Source organism: Rattus rattus, chromosome 4, assembly GCF_011064425.1.
Source record: "Rattus rattus isolate New Zealand chromosome 4, Rrattus_CSIRO_v1, whole genome shotgun sequence".
Classification (NCBI taxonomy): domain Eukaryota; kingdom Metazoa; phylum Chordata; class Mammalia; order Rodentia; family Muridae; genus Rattus; species Rattus rattus.
The window spans coordinates 106,871,995-106,886,059 of NC_046157.1; positions in this window are offsets into that span (position 1 = coordinate 106,871,995).

The window sequence follows — 14,065 nt, forward strand, 5'->3', positions numbered from 1 at the left end:
TTAATGAGTGGGACCTGTTGAAGATGAAAATCTTTAATAAGACAACACTGATCACACCATGTTTCATCATGATTAGGCAAATACTGGGCATTCTCTGTATCCTGCACATGAGCTGATTGACAATCACGCAGGAGTTTTATTTTATTTTATCAGGGGGAATAAAGGAATTTGTTCAGAGATAAAAGTATGATTCTTCCTTATCAACATTGGAAGACACAAAGTCATTCATTTTTCATTTGATATTCTTTGTTCCATTAAGTCTTGTTGCTTTCTTCAATAATGTGAAGCTTCAAGTATGGCTACACAGAAATACAGTTGTACTGATTTGCCCAATGGACCTCTGGCATCGAGTTTGAATTCACATGTGCTTCAGCAATGCCCAAGTGTAGTTGTCTCACCACATTCTATAACACCTATTAGATAAGCATTAAATCCTAAAAGTTACTCACCTAGGATCTAGAGTGTTCTTCTGCGCTATCATCTGGTGTTCAGCACAGTTGAATGGAAAACTGTGGAGGCCAATGACAATAACCATAGGGAAGTAGTCCCAGGAGTTCTAAATAAGATAGGATTAGAACAGTTACAATCAGTGGCCCCAACTGCCAGGTCAGCAAGGCTGCATAAGGGAGGAGTGACACAGTTCCTGCTGCCAGTGCATCAACCAGGCCACTGATCCTAATGATCCCCACCTGTGCTATTGCCCTTGCCCTGAAAATGATCTGCTGTCTTCACCACTCTACTTCCAATCTTTCTCTCTGGGAAATATACTCCCCTCCATAACTTAGAGCAAATCACTCCATAGTAAATGAAACAGATTCAGGTCTCAGGAATGAGGAATAGAGATGGTCATGAGGCTGTGGAGGATGAGGGGCAGGTCTTTAGGGCCATAGGAAGGAATCTAGACAACATAACCCCAGAGGCCATAAAACCCTACATGGTCCTTTGTAAAACATAGTTCTCAGAGACAAGATGGAACCTGAGGGAGAGGATGATAAATCAGAACCACGTGGTCCTAGGAGTTCTGAGTAACTGGGGATTTCACAGATGGACGATTGAGTAAAGTACGGTACATTTGTGCAATCTAGGTGTGCAGCTTATATTGAATTCAGTTTAGTTCTTTGTGTGGGTATTTTGGGGTTGAAGATTTACTGTTATAAATCTGTGTGATTATTGCAAATCTCTGGTGTTCTCCATTTGTGGTGAGTCAGGTGGGGAAGAGAAAGGACAGTCGCAGTCGTTGGCAGTTGGCAGAGCTAACTGGTGTGGTTAGCTGGTAGTATGCAAACAGCAGCTCCCAGTGTTTTCAGGAAGGGTGGTTTTGGGCAGCTAAACAAAGTCAGCCTAAGGAACCAGTGGTTCTTTCGGGGAAAAATGCCAGCCTGCAACAGGGAACTCTAAGAGAGCACCCAAGAAGGAGCAAGTGTGCATTTAAAATTACACACAAAAGACTGCTCTCTGTTCTACCAGGAAACCACAAGAGCTGTGTCCAGCTACTCATGAAGACCAAGTTGTACAAACCTATAAGGAATGTGATTTTGCTTTGTGTTTAGTTTCTGCTCTAAGGAACCTGAGGTTGGGGCTATTGATCTTGGATTCATAAATGTATGTAAATTTAAGGATTTTTGAAGATTATTAACAATGATCAAAACATTGACGATATAGCTTTAGTAAATAAAAAGTGGGTTCAGGCTCTCTAGTTGGGAGAAGGCTAAATTTAGAATAAGAAGGGAGAAAGCAAAAGAATGAGAAGGGGGAAGAAAGAAGAAGAAATGATGAGAATCTTCACGGAACAGAGAGAGTACCTGAACTAACAGCTCTCATCTATCGCTGACACCGACTCATTAAACCAGCGTTGCTTCCATTCCTCACCTTTCTCCAGACCTCCTCATGCTGAGGGTGGACCTTGGCACCCAACAGTGTTGGCTGCAGTACAAGAAGGGCTGCAGACCACACAGGGGCGTGTGGAAACACAAACACTGTAACTGGAGTAGTGGAAAGTGCGTTCACTAAAAGCATCCTCCTCCTCCTACTTACATACAGAGAGTGGTCCCACTGAACACTCCTAAGCTACCTTAACCAGCTGTAAAAGTCAGGGTAGGGTCAGCCCAACAGTTCTCAGCATCCTTTTGATGTTATGCTCACCTACACTAAGGAACTTATCCTCAAAAGACTTCCTGAAAATCTTGGGGTAAGTGAGAGATTTCTTTTTTAAAGGAATGGATAGGAACAACACAAAAAGTTCGTTTACAGTGATTACATTAGTCCTGATTGATGTACTCCGCAGACAGTCAAGAAACATGTCAGTTTCACTATTCTTGTTTGAGGTGTTGAATAAATGCAGTGTGGCTGCCTTCCGAACAGGCACATTTAATTCACAATTTGAAAAATGTCTTTTGCAAAATTGACATTGTGTATCTGGGGTGGGGATTGCTTCTCTAATCTGGGAGTATCCTGTTGAAAGCCAAACTTCTAGATGCCATTTATGAAGTTTGATTCAAGTTTCTTGCTTTGACCGTGGTTCTAAGGAACTGTTGCTACGATTTCTCTATTTCAAACTTAAGCCCTATGTAGCATAAAGATGTATTCCATAAAATTATTCCATTTATAGTGCCCATATTGAATGCTGGTAATAGCTGTGGCCCAGCATTTATACAAGTTCTGCTTTCAGGATATAGGATTTCACTATATACTTTTGTCATTATTTCAGACTTAACCATAATTTTCAATCACTTCCTAACCTACTGGTGGCTGACACTAAGTACCCTGTGAGTATCAAGATCTCAGAAACTCAGAGAAACTAGTAACAGCATGCTTTTGTGGAGATGAAGATTTGAACTAAGGGGGTTCCCCAAGGCAATTCATGTAGTAAAAGAGAAGGAAGTTGGTTATCCGGATTGAAAGCTCCAAGATTCGTGTATTGAACCACAATAACAAACGGCAGGAAACTTATTGATTAGAGAAAGTGAATTGACAACCAAGATTTACAGTAGTAAAATGAAATGAGGGGGACAGAACTGGATATAGATGTTCTCATTTCATCTGCATTCAGTACTGATTGTGGAACTGGTGAAAGCTTTCCTTCATTCGGTCACTAGTCACCATCTTTATCAAACTCATATATATCATGCTATATTCAGTCATACTCAGTCAAGCTACACTATAGTACTTATACACACACACACACACACACACACACACACACACACACACACATATATATGATATATATGCTACTTAAATGTTTGTTGACTAAGTACAATCAACAGGGTCTCAAAGGAGGAAGTGAATACAAGATTGCATAAAGCAAGAAATGTGCAGTAAGAAGAGCTAGAAAGACAGATTTAAACCAAGCCAAGTGCAACCTTTCAGCTGATGGGCAGTAGTGAAGTGTAAGAGCATATACCATGCCAAGGATGCTATGAAACTGGCACTGCACTTTGGAAGACTTTCTGATGCTAAGGGGAGAAATATAACCTAAAGAAAACCTCAGTCAAAGGCATACTGAAGGCATTCTACAAATATCTTTGTCATTGCCCCTCAGGATCTTCAAGGACATTGGAAATAAGGAGATATTGAAAAATTTCACAGATTGTAAATGATTAATTGACAATAAGTAGTTGAAATTTATTATAATAAACACTGACATAATTAAAGAGTATTAGCTGAAAAACTAAAATATAAACAAACAAAAAACCAATAGGAACTGAAGAAAGTTGAAATTTTCCTACTAACACTACATAGTTGTTTAATGTCCTAGAAGGCATTAATTTGCAGGGAAGTGACCAAAAGCCATATGAGACATCTCTGTTATATCTATAAATGTTCAGTTTCTAAAACCATCCTAATATTAAAAACAATTCTTTATACAGGTGATGTGTCTCAAGTGAGTTGCTTCTGGAAATGCAAATTTGGTTTGTTTTCGTGTTTCTGAGCTTGGTTGATTTCAAAACGATCTGGGAGTTGGTAAACCAACTCTTTAGTTCCTGTGTGTTGGTTTGAGACTGGAAGTACAGCAGGGATTTCCATTCAGTGTTAAGCAAAACAGCATGCGGATGGAGCAAATAGCTGTACCTATGTGGGCTCCTCTGCGAGTGCTGTTATCTAAACTGTTTGTGGTAGCGTTAGGATGGCATCGATGGGAAAGGATCCTGCACACTCAGTGAGCTGGCTAACGGGCAGGCTATGAGACAAAGTCTAAATCTGAGGACTGAGGGTAGCACAGGTAAGTGAGATTACAGGGGCCCCACAGGGGTTCCAGCACTCAGATGTGGGAGGACAGAGAGATTGACCTAACCACAGGGTATGTGACCTGTTTTGAACCTGGGATTTGGATATGAACATGGACGTCTGGGAAGTAATATAGAGTCCAGGTAGGCTGAGAAATGTGTTGAAATCTACAATATAGGTGTATAGGTATTACAGAGAGATAGTGATAAAAACTGCATGGTATTGGTACAGAGACAGACAGATAGACCAATGGAACAGAATTGAAGACCCAGAAATGAACCCAGTAGATCGCATCCATGTCATCACCCTGCACAAAGTTTAAAGTCCTGGCGGGATCAAGGACCTCCACATCAAACCCGACACACTCAAACTAATAGAAGAAAAAATAGGAAGCATCTGGAACATATGGGCACTGGAAAATTTCCTGAACAAAACACCAATGGCTTATGCTCTAAGATCAAGAATTGAAAATGGGATCTCATAAAACTGCAAAAGCTTCTGTAAGGCAAAAGGACACTGTGGTTAGGACAAAACGGCAACCAACAGATTGGGAAAAGATCTTTACCAATCCTAACAGATAGAGGCCTTATATCCAAAATATACAAAGAACTCAAAAAGTTAGACCTAGGGAGACAAACAACCCTATTAAAAAAATGGGGTTCAGAGCTAAAAAAAGAATTCACAGCTGAGGAATGCGAATGGCTGAGAAACACCTAAAAGAAATGTTCAACATCTTTAGTCATCAGGGAAATGCAAATCAAAACAACCCTTGAGATTTCACCTCACACCCAGTGAGAATGGCTAAGATCAAAAACTCAGGTGACAGCAAATGCTAAGCAGGATGTGGAGAAAGAGGAACACTCCCTCCATTGTTGGTGGGATTGCAGACTGGTACAACCATTCTGGAAATCAGTCTGAGGTTCCTCAGAAAATTGGATATTGAACTGCCTGAGGATCCAGCTATACCTCTCTTTGGTATATACCAAAAAGATGCCCAACATATAAAAAAAAGACAATGCTCCACTATGTTCATAGCAGCCTTATTTTATAATAGCCAGAAGCTGGAAAGAACCAGATGCCCTTCAACAGAGGAATGGATACAGAAAATGTGGTACATCTACACAATGGAATATTACTCAGCTATCAAAAACAACAAGTTTATGAAATTTGTAGGCAAATGGTTGGAACTGGAAAATATCATCCTGAGTGAGCTAACCCAATCACAGAAAGACATACATGGTATGCACTCATTGATAAGTGGCTAATAGCCCAAATGCCTGAATTACCCTAGATGCCTAGAACAAATGAAACTCAAGACAGATGATCAAAATGTGAATGCTTCACTCCTTCTTTAAAAGGGGAACAAGAATACCCTTGGCAGGGAAGAGAGAGGCAAAGATTAAAACAGAGACTGAAGGAACACCCATTCAGAGCCTGCCCCACATGTGGCCCATATATATACAGCCACCCAATTAGACAAGATGGATGAAGCAAAGAAGTGCAGAAGTGTAGATCGCTCCTGAGAGACACAGCCAGAATACAGCAAATACAGAGGCGAATGTCAGCAGCAAACCACTGAACTGAGAATAGAACCCCCGTTGAAGGAATCAGAGAAAGAACTGGAAGAGCTTGAAGGGGCTCGAGACCCCATATGTACAACAATGCCAACCAACCAGAGCTTCCAGGGACTAAGCCACTACCTAAAGACTATACATGGACTGACCCTGGACTCTGACCTCATAGGTAGCAATAAATATCCTAGTAAGAGGACGAGTGGAAGGAGAAGCCCTGGGTCCTGCTAAGACTGAGCCCCCCAGTGAACTAGACTGTTGGGGGGAGGGAGGCAATGGGGGGAGGGTGGGGAGAGGAACACCCATAAGGAAGGGGAGGGGGGAGGGGGATGTTTGCCCGGAAACCGGGAAAGGGAATATCACTCGAAATGTATATAAGAAATATTCAAGTTAATAAAAAAAAAGAGTTGAAAATTATGTTTAATTAAAATATATTTTAGTTGTATTGATAAAATAAATATATGAGACTCTATTATTCATATAAGAGAGACATGCTTCTTTAAATTAACACATCTGGAAAATTAGGAGCATGTGTGTGTGTGTGTGTATGTGTGTTTGAATTAAACATGAGTTACTGAGGCAGACTATTTGCAAATGTTAGGACTAGGTACTAGCATTTATAGTAGGAGCATTTGCATTTTATTTTAATAGAAACTAAACAGACAATACACATCAGCAAATAGCTTTTAGATCTCACTAAATAGCTTCTTTATTCCCAAATGCATAGTGTGCAGACATTATCATCCAAATGTGATGGCTTCCAGTGAGTGGGAAATATTACAAGTCTGCCTAGTTTTATTCTTGTTTTTGTTTCGACGAGGAGAGAAGAATGATATACATTGGCAGATGAGCTTTTTCACTCAGCATATATTTCACATATGTTGCCATCACCAATTTTCTAAGCATAAAGTAGAACCTGTCAAATTATTTTTAAAAATAAAAAGGAACACAAGGACTTCTTAACATGGATGAATGGGGAAGGAAAAGCAAGTAATTTAGGAACCTCCTAGAGGCACAGAAATATCCAAGTTTCCTTGGTTTATTTTCTCAGAAAAGCAGTTAGTCACAATAAAAGGATCGGTGTAATAGTAATAATAATAATAACAATTTTAACAATGATAATAACAATAATAATTGGCAGCAGGGCTACAATATCATTTCATCATCACAATACATTTTATTCAATAATTTATGTTTAAAGACATGGGAGGCTTAGAGCTTATCACTGAGCTCTATGAAGCTGACAACATTCCTTATATTTAAAGCAGCAGAAGGTGGACAAACGCCATAAGAAGTCACCTTAAGAATGAAACATAACTATTTCAGAGCACACAAACATCATAAGGGACCATAGCAAATTTATTAAAAGTTTACTTGTTAGTTACCTTCACAACTGTCAACCCCCCTTCAAGTCTTGTCCACAAAACACATTAGAAACCATTGGTAACTAGACTACTGCTCTCACACTCGGTGATGTCAAAGTCACACAGTTCCTTTAATGTGAAATTCATGGATGATCCATTGGAAATTTTATGTATCTTTGGCAGGCCTGTGCCAAGGTATGCCCCTAGGAAATTATATCACACAATAGTGCAAGAGGTTTTACTGGGGGAGTGAGGAGAGTGAAAGACAATCTCAGAGTGAGGACCTGGGGAAAGAGATGACAGAGTTAGACAGACAAGGAAAACAGATAGACAAAAAAAAAGGGAAAGGAGAACAGGTAGAGAGAGAGAGAAAGAGAGAGAGAGAGAGAAAGAGAGAGAGAGAGACAGAGAGACAGAGAGAGACAGAGAGAGAGACAGAGAGAGAGAGACAGAGACAGAGACAGAGACAGAGAGACAGAAAGACAGAGAGAGACAGAGAGACAGAGACAGGGACAGAAAGAGACAGAGAGATCAGGTCTTATAAGCTGCACCTGACACATCTGAAGCAGTCAACTGAGGCTGCTAGGTCCCGGAGGGCAGGCCAGTGGAAATGCCTGATCGCTACCACATACTACGCAAATACTGGAGAATACTGTGCTGCATTCCCAGGCCCAAGTGAGTACATTTAGAAATGGCAAATAATGTATTTAAAGTAAACGAAAAGGCGTCTGTCATACAGGATAAACTTGGTATTAAAGAAAGGTTCTGTGAAAGAAACCCACTGATACACTGTGTAATTCTCATCATTGCTTTTTCTAAGCCTTCAGTTTTTGCATAAATATATGGGGTTAATGGAAAAATAGCCTTGTATGCTTCCAAAGCTCAGGAAAAAAGCCTTCAAATTGAATGATTCTTGAATTTTCCCCCTGAGCTTTGGAAGCATACAAGGCTAGTGTTCCATTAGCCCTAAATATTTATGCAACAAATGAAGACTTAGATAATTCATTGGAAAGCTTAATGAATGAAGGGCAATGCAGTGGACATTATCATCCTTAGTAAAAAGAACTCTAAAGTAAAAGAGGTCAAAAGTTTAACTTTTCTTAAACGAACTAATAAAGAGGGCTTTTGCATATACCAGCTCAGAATGCATAAGGAATTACATACATCTTCTCCGTGTGACAATACCAACCTCTCTAAGTGCCTAACTCAGAAAAATTTTGTATATATGCCTACAGTACATACTTTTTAATACGTTTGAATATCAAGAAATTTCTCTTTCCAGGTAAAATAATAGTTTACGTTGTTCCCAAGAAAAATAATAATGAATTCTATCAACCAATACCAATAATTATACAAATGTCATACAAGTTAAATAAGATCTGTTGTAATTACAAGCTAATAGTAACTGCTGTTAATTTTATGATAAGGATGGGAGGAGAAATGTGGTACCCCACCTCTAAAACTATACACAGAAAGAGAATGAGCTAATACTGGAAATAAGCTTGTTTGTAAGTTAAAATATTTTCTGCATTATTTCTCTAATCAGTACCATAAACTGAAGATTTTTACAGGTATTTTAGGATGTGAAAGGGCATGCAATCACAGTTATGTTTGGCAGAATAGTTCCTTGGTGAATCAAGGAAAATAAAAATCTTCCAAGGATTAGAAAAGGAAAATTGCTCTGCCAAATTTACTAAAGGAAGCTGTTAGGGGTCGGTATTAAATTCAGAGAGAGTAGCATGAAAAATAAAACCCAAATGGCAATTTAAATCATTAGCAAAGATTTGTGGAGGTGGCTCAGTATGTTAACTGCTTGCTTGTCATGTAAGCACAAGAAACTAAGTAAAGCTAGAGGATAGCAAAATACAACTTTAATGCCAGCTCTCATGTGGTGGCACTACAAATTTATCTCCCAACTAGCCAGGCATAAGCAGGGAAAAACACGAAGAAAGTCAATCTCAAATTAGATAGGGGCAGAGAGCCAATACCCAGATGAATCATGGCACATACATGCCTGTAGTGAATTGCACACATGATCATACACATACCAACACATTATAAACACAAACCAGACAAAAAGTAAAATTGTTGGCATAAACCAACAATTCCCAATGAAAACTATTTTGTTACCAAAAACCACACACATTAGAGATACTGGGATTATTCCTGAGATGGAATATTTTAACTCTAAATATTAATGTTCACAATATAATTACTCTGACAAGAAGTAAAATTATCATCTTTATTTAAGTTTATTGTCAACTAAAACCTAAAGAATAGCCTGCATGGTCTTCTGCACATGCTATGGCTATAAGCTTGGTGTTTTGTGGGAATCTTAACATGGAATAGATGTTTCTATGACTCTTTTGCCTTCTCTTAGGACTCTTTTCCTCTTTTCTCCTATTGGTTTGCCTTGTTCAGCTTCAACTGGAGGGCTTGTCCTGTCTTATTTTATCNNNTNTTNNNTTATNNNNGAGAATTTTTATTTAGTTNGGTNCACCTATATTTTAATCGCGTTATTCAAAGCAATTTCTATCAAAATTTCAAAACAATCTTTACAGACCTTGAAAGAACATTACACATTATCATATGGAAAAACAAAATTCCAGGATAGATCTTGTTTTTCCCTTTGGTTGTTGATTCTTGGAGAACTGCTAATTTCTGAAAAAGATTTGGTGGGGGAGTAGATCCAGAGGAGAGAGGAGGTTGGAGGGAACTAGGATGAGTGGAAAAAGGGGAAACTGTGGTCTTAATGTATTGTATGCACAAAGAATCTACATTCACTATTAGAAAATTGAAAAGGTTGGCTCTGAAAAAGATGCATATTCACAAGAGAGAATGTGAGACAAGGTGTGCAGTTCTCATGAATACAGGGATAAATTCACTCTGCTGCCAACCTTAAATATTTAGCACGAATCCCAAGAAACAAATGGCAAAGAAATGTTGGAAATCTTCTATGCAGATTCATTCACAAGGTCAGCGCTGAAACAAACACACTCTCATTACTTACCTTTTTGATAGACTGAATTACCAACAATACAGTTGTAAACCAGGCATAGGAGATAGAATTGGATGTTAAATAATATATTGTAAATACCCTGACTCTTACAGGAAAATAAATTAGCTATTATCGCTCTAGAAATTTGTCAATCAAGATCAAAAAATACCCATTACCTTTACAAAAGGTAGCAAAACCCTTGTGATCAAATGTAAGAAATAATCCAGAACACATACAAGTTGGAGTTCCCTTCAGAGTAAATTTGTGTTTCCATGTGAAACTTAGCTGCGTATTTGTCTGAATCATCAGGTTTCTTTCACTTTTTCCACATCTCCAATTAAAAGGATAATGTGAATTTTCCAGACTTTTTATTTGAGTTGTGGATAAAATAGTTTATGAAAACAAATGTGTCTTAAGATGAATTATTGGCCATGTCTTACACTTGTGAATGAAAGAAAATGTTTACTTAGGCAATATTTTTAAAAGTACTGCGGGAAGAGGCTCGTAGAAATTCTTTCCCTTAGGTTTTCAAATGAAATATATAAATATATAAATATATATGCATGTAATGATATGAGCTACAATTATTTTTTAACACTGCTTTATTCTAGAGCTCTGGATTTCCTGGAACTCAGTAGGAAGATCAGGCTGGCCTGCAGCTCACAGAGATCCACCTGCAACTACCTCCCCAGTGCTGGGATTAAAGATGTGAGTCGCCATGTTATCATAGAGTCATATTTGAATGTCCAGGGTTGGAACATTTACCAACATCAGGGACTGTGTGAAACTAGACCATCATGGTCTTATTCCCATCTTTCCCTAAGGACCCTTAGGTTGTTGCATACATATAAAAATGTGAAGAAATAATATATTTTGATGCTTAAATTAGCAAATAAATACATAATATAAAATTTCATATAATATTATGAATTTAACAATACCTGGTATCTTATTGAGGGCTGGAAGGTTGGATTTACCACACAAACATTCAAAGAGCACTAAGCCTGTCAGAGAGTATAGCTCCCTTATTTCTGCACTTCCAACTTTGTTAGAGCTAAGACATCAGGAATTTTTGCTATTTTATGGAAATCCAAACCACCCTATTCTCTTGACTATATACTTGGAGTAATTTAGAAGAGATTTCAGCATTATTCTGTCATCATGAGTTGAGAATTCACTCTTTGGTGTGTTTTGTAAGGGGATGCTCCAAATTCCAAGCCCATTTTAAAAGTATAATCATAAAGAGATTGCATCTACAGTGCATTTTTATAAAGACATATTCATGATTGAACATTTTGAGTGGTCATAATTTAAGACTCATTTAAACTGTAGAATTTTTGTAAAAAGTTTTAAAGGAAACATACAGTTTTAGGAAAATTTAATATATCAAAGTTATTTTTTTAAATAATGCATTGAATTTTGTCATGCCAAAAATACAAGTAGATAATTCCCTGTCAAAAGTATCTTCCGTACTGTCTGTTCCACAAATCAATGTGTTCATGTGTGAAGGTAAATCATTGCACCCCAGCTTTCAACTCTGAATAATGGAAATAAGATGATACATTCTTCTTACCTGTAACAATTTGCTGTATGAGTAAGAAATTAGCCTCTATGTATAAAACATGAAGACAGTGACATGATACGCAGTAATAAGTGTCAGTTATGATAAAAGAAAAATCATGTTATGTAAAACAGATTTCCAATTTTGATATCTCTGAGAATTCTCATTAAAAACTCAGTAATACAAGGTAATGATAGTATACTTTAATTAGGTGTCAGATTCCATAAACAATAGTAGTCAGTTTATTATTATTTTAGCTCAGATTACTTAAGTAATATAGATAACAATGCAGATATTATGGTAGTAAATATAAGAAGCAGACTATTATGTATATTGTATAAAGTACTAAAATTCTTGATAAACTTGCTTACAAGCAGGGAATAGTGTAACAACACAGTAAATAATTATTTTTGCCTAACTATATATAACTTGAAAGGAATGAATAACCCAATATTATGAAACTGGTTTTCTTGCCTGCTAAAATCTCAATGTATTTAGTACACTTCTTAAGTCATTTTGGGATAGAAAATGTGACAAAGAGAAATTTTCAATAATGTCAATAATGTCAAATACCCTAGATATTAAAATATAATGTTATGTTTATTTCTGAGTTATATATAGTGATATTTAGAAATATCAACTCAAATATAGTTGGTTGTATGAGAATAATGAATCGCATCACAAGATTCTCAACGAAGTATGGGTTAAGTACTTATCATAGATATAGTGAAGTTCCTTTCTGGGACAAACTAACCATATTTTAATCAATATGCATGTATGGGGATGCTTTCTAAGAAAATCAATATAGCACCATTGAATACCAGTTGTTTATTGTCAAGCATGACTCATAAAGGCCCTGTTTTCTTTGTCTACAATGCTTTTTTCCTACCAATTGTATCACCTTGCTAAATGGCTATAGATAACCTCAAATATTAGAAAATCTGTAAAAGTTCCTTTTCAAAAAAGATTTTTTCTGAGTAGCCCTGAAACTCACACTGTAGCCTATCCCCCAACCTTGCCCCTGCCCCTGCCTTCTTAGTGCTGGGATTGAAGGCATAAATCACTACTACCCAGCTCTCTTTAAAAAATGTTAAATACGCCTTCCTCTACAATGTATTAACTGACCATCGTAATATTCAACTACCATTTTATAGTTAGTTTTGCCAATAATACTTGCTTTCTACTGGCATAACAAGTGGGTATTTTCACTATGTTCTCAGACCATATATGCACATATTAAAGGAAAATAGAAATGAACTCCTGGGGAGACCAAAGGGGAGAAATGGCAGTGTGTGTTCTGTGGTAACAAAAGATGGCAGTGTATGTGGGGTAACAAAAACTAGGAGTATGGGGGATGACAAAAGATGGGGTTAGGAGTAACAAAAAAGAATAACAGGTATATAAAGGAAAATGATTAACAAATTTAAACAGAAAAAACAAGATGTGTGTGTTTTTGTACATGTTATAAGTACAGGGAAATCTGTGTGTGTGTGTGTGTGTGTGTGTGTGTGTGTGTGTGTGTGTCCATCTATATAGACTTCTTGTGGTTTTTATTTTTGCTTCTATTTTTTTCTGTTTTTATCCTATTCTGGATTGGTTTTGTTTTACCTTATTTTATTTCATTGTTATTAAACACCTGTTCTTTTATATAAAGAGGGGCAAACATGGTGGAGAGTTTAATGGAAAGAAAAACAAGGAGGTATCTTGGAGCAGTTGAGGAAGGGGAAACTGTCATCACAATGTCTTGTATGGAAAAAATATTTTCAAAGAATCAAAAGAAGGAAAAGGAATCAGTATTCTCCACTTGTGAGAGTTGTAAAAATCAACTAAATTGATGAAGATAACTTTAAACATTGCAGAAAATTGTAGTGACCAATTAGGACATTATTCTGATAGAGATAAAAAATGGTTCTAGCTTTTCCAAAGCCAGTCAGTAGGATCCCAGACAGAATGCTCATCCCTAAGAAGGACCTTATTCTAAATGCTCTTCAGTCAAAAGATTTCCATCCCAAACTGACACTAGTCAGAAACCCGCCATCCCAAATGTTCAACAGTCAGAAGACCCTCACCTCAAATGTCCTTCTATGAGGTTTGCCCATACATTCTCACCCATTAGAAGGACTCTACTACAAATATTTGCTAATCAGAAAATCTCACTGCTTTTCTGTCAGAATATGTCCCCTAAAATACTCATCAGCAATAAGGAACCCCTCAGATGTTTAGCAATAAGAGTAATCCACCCAAATACTTATCGCCCAGAAAGAGCCCACCCTAAGTGCTAAGGTGCTAAGCACCACCAGGTGTTACCATATTCCCTCCCTCAGCATCTCAGCATTTCCTTTTT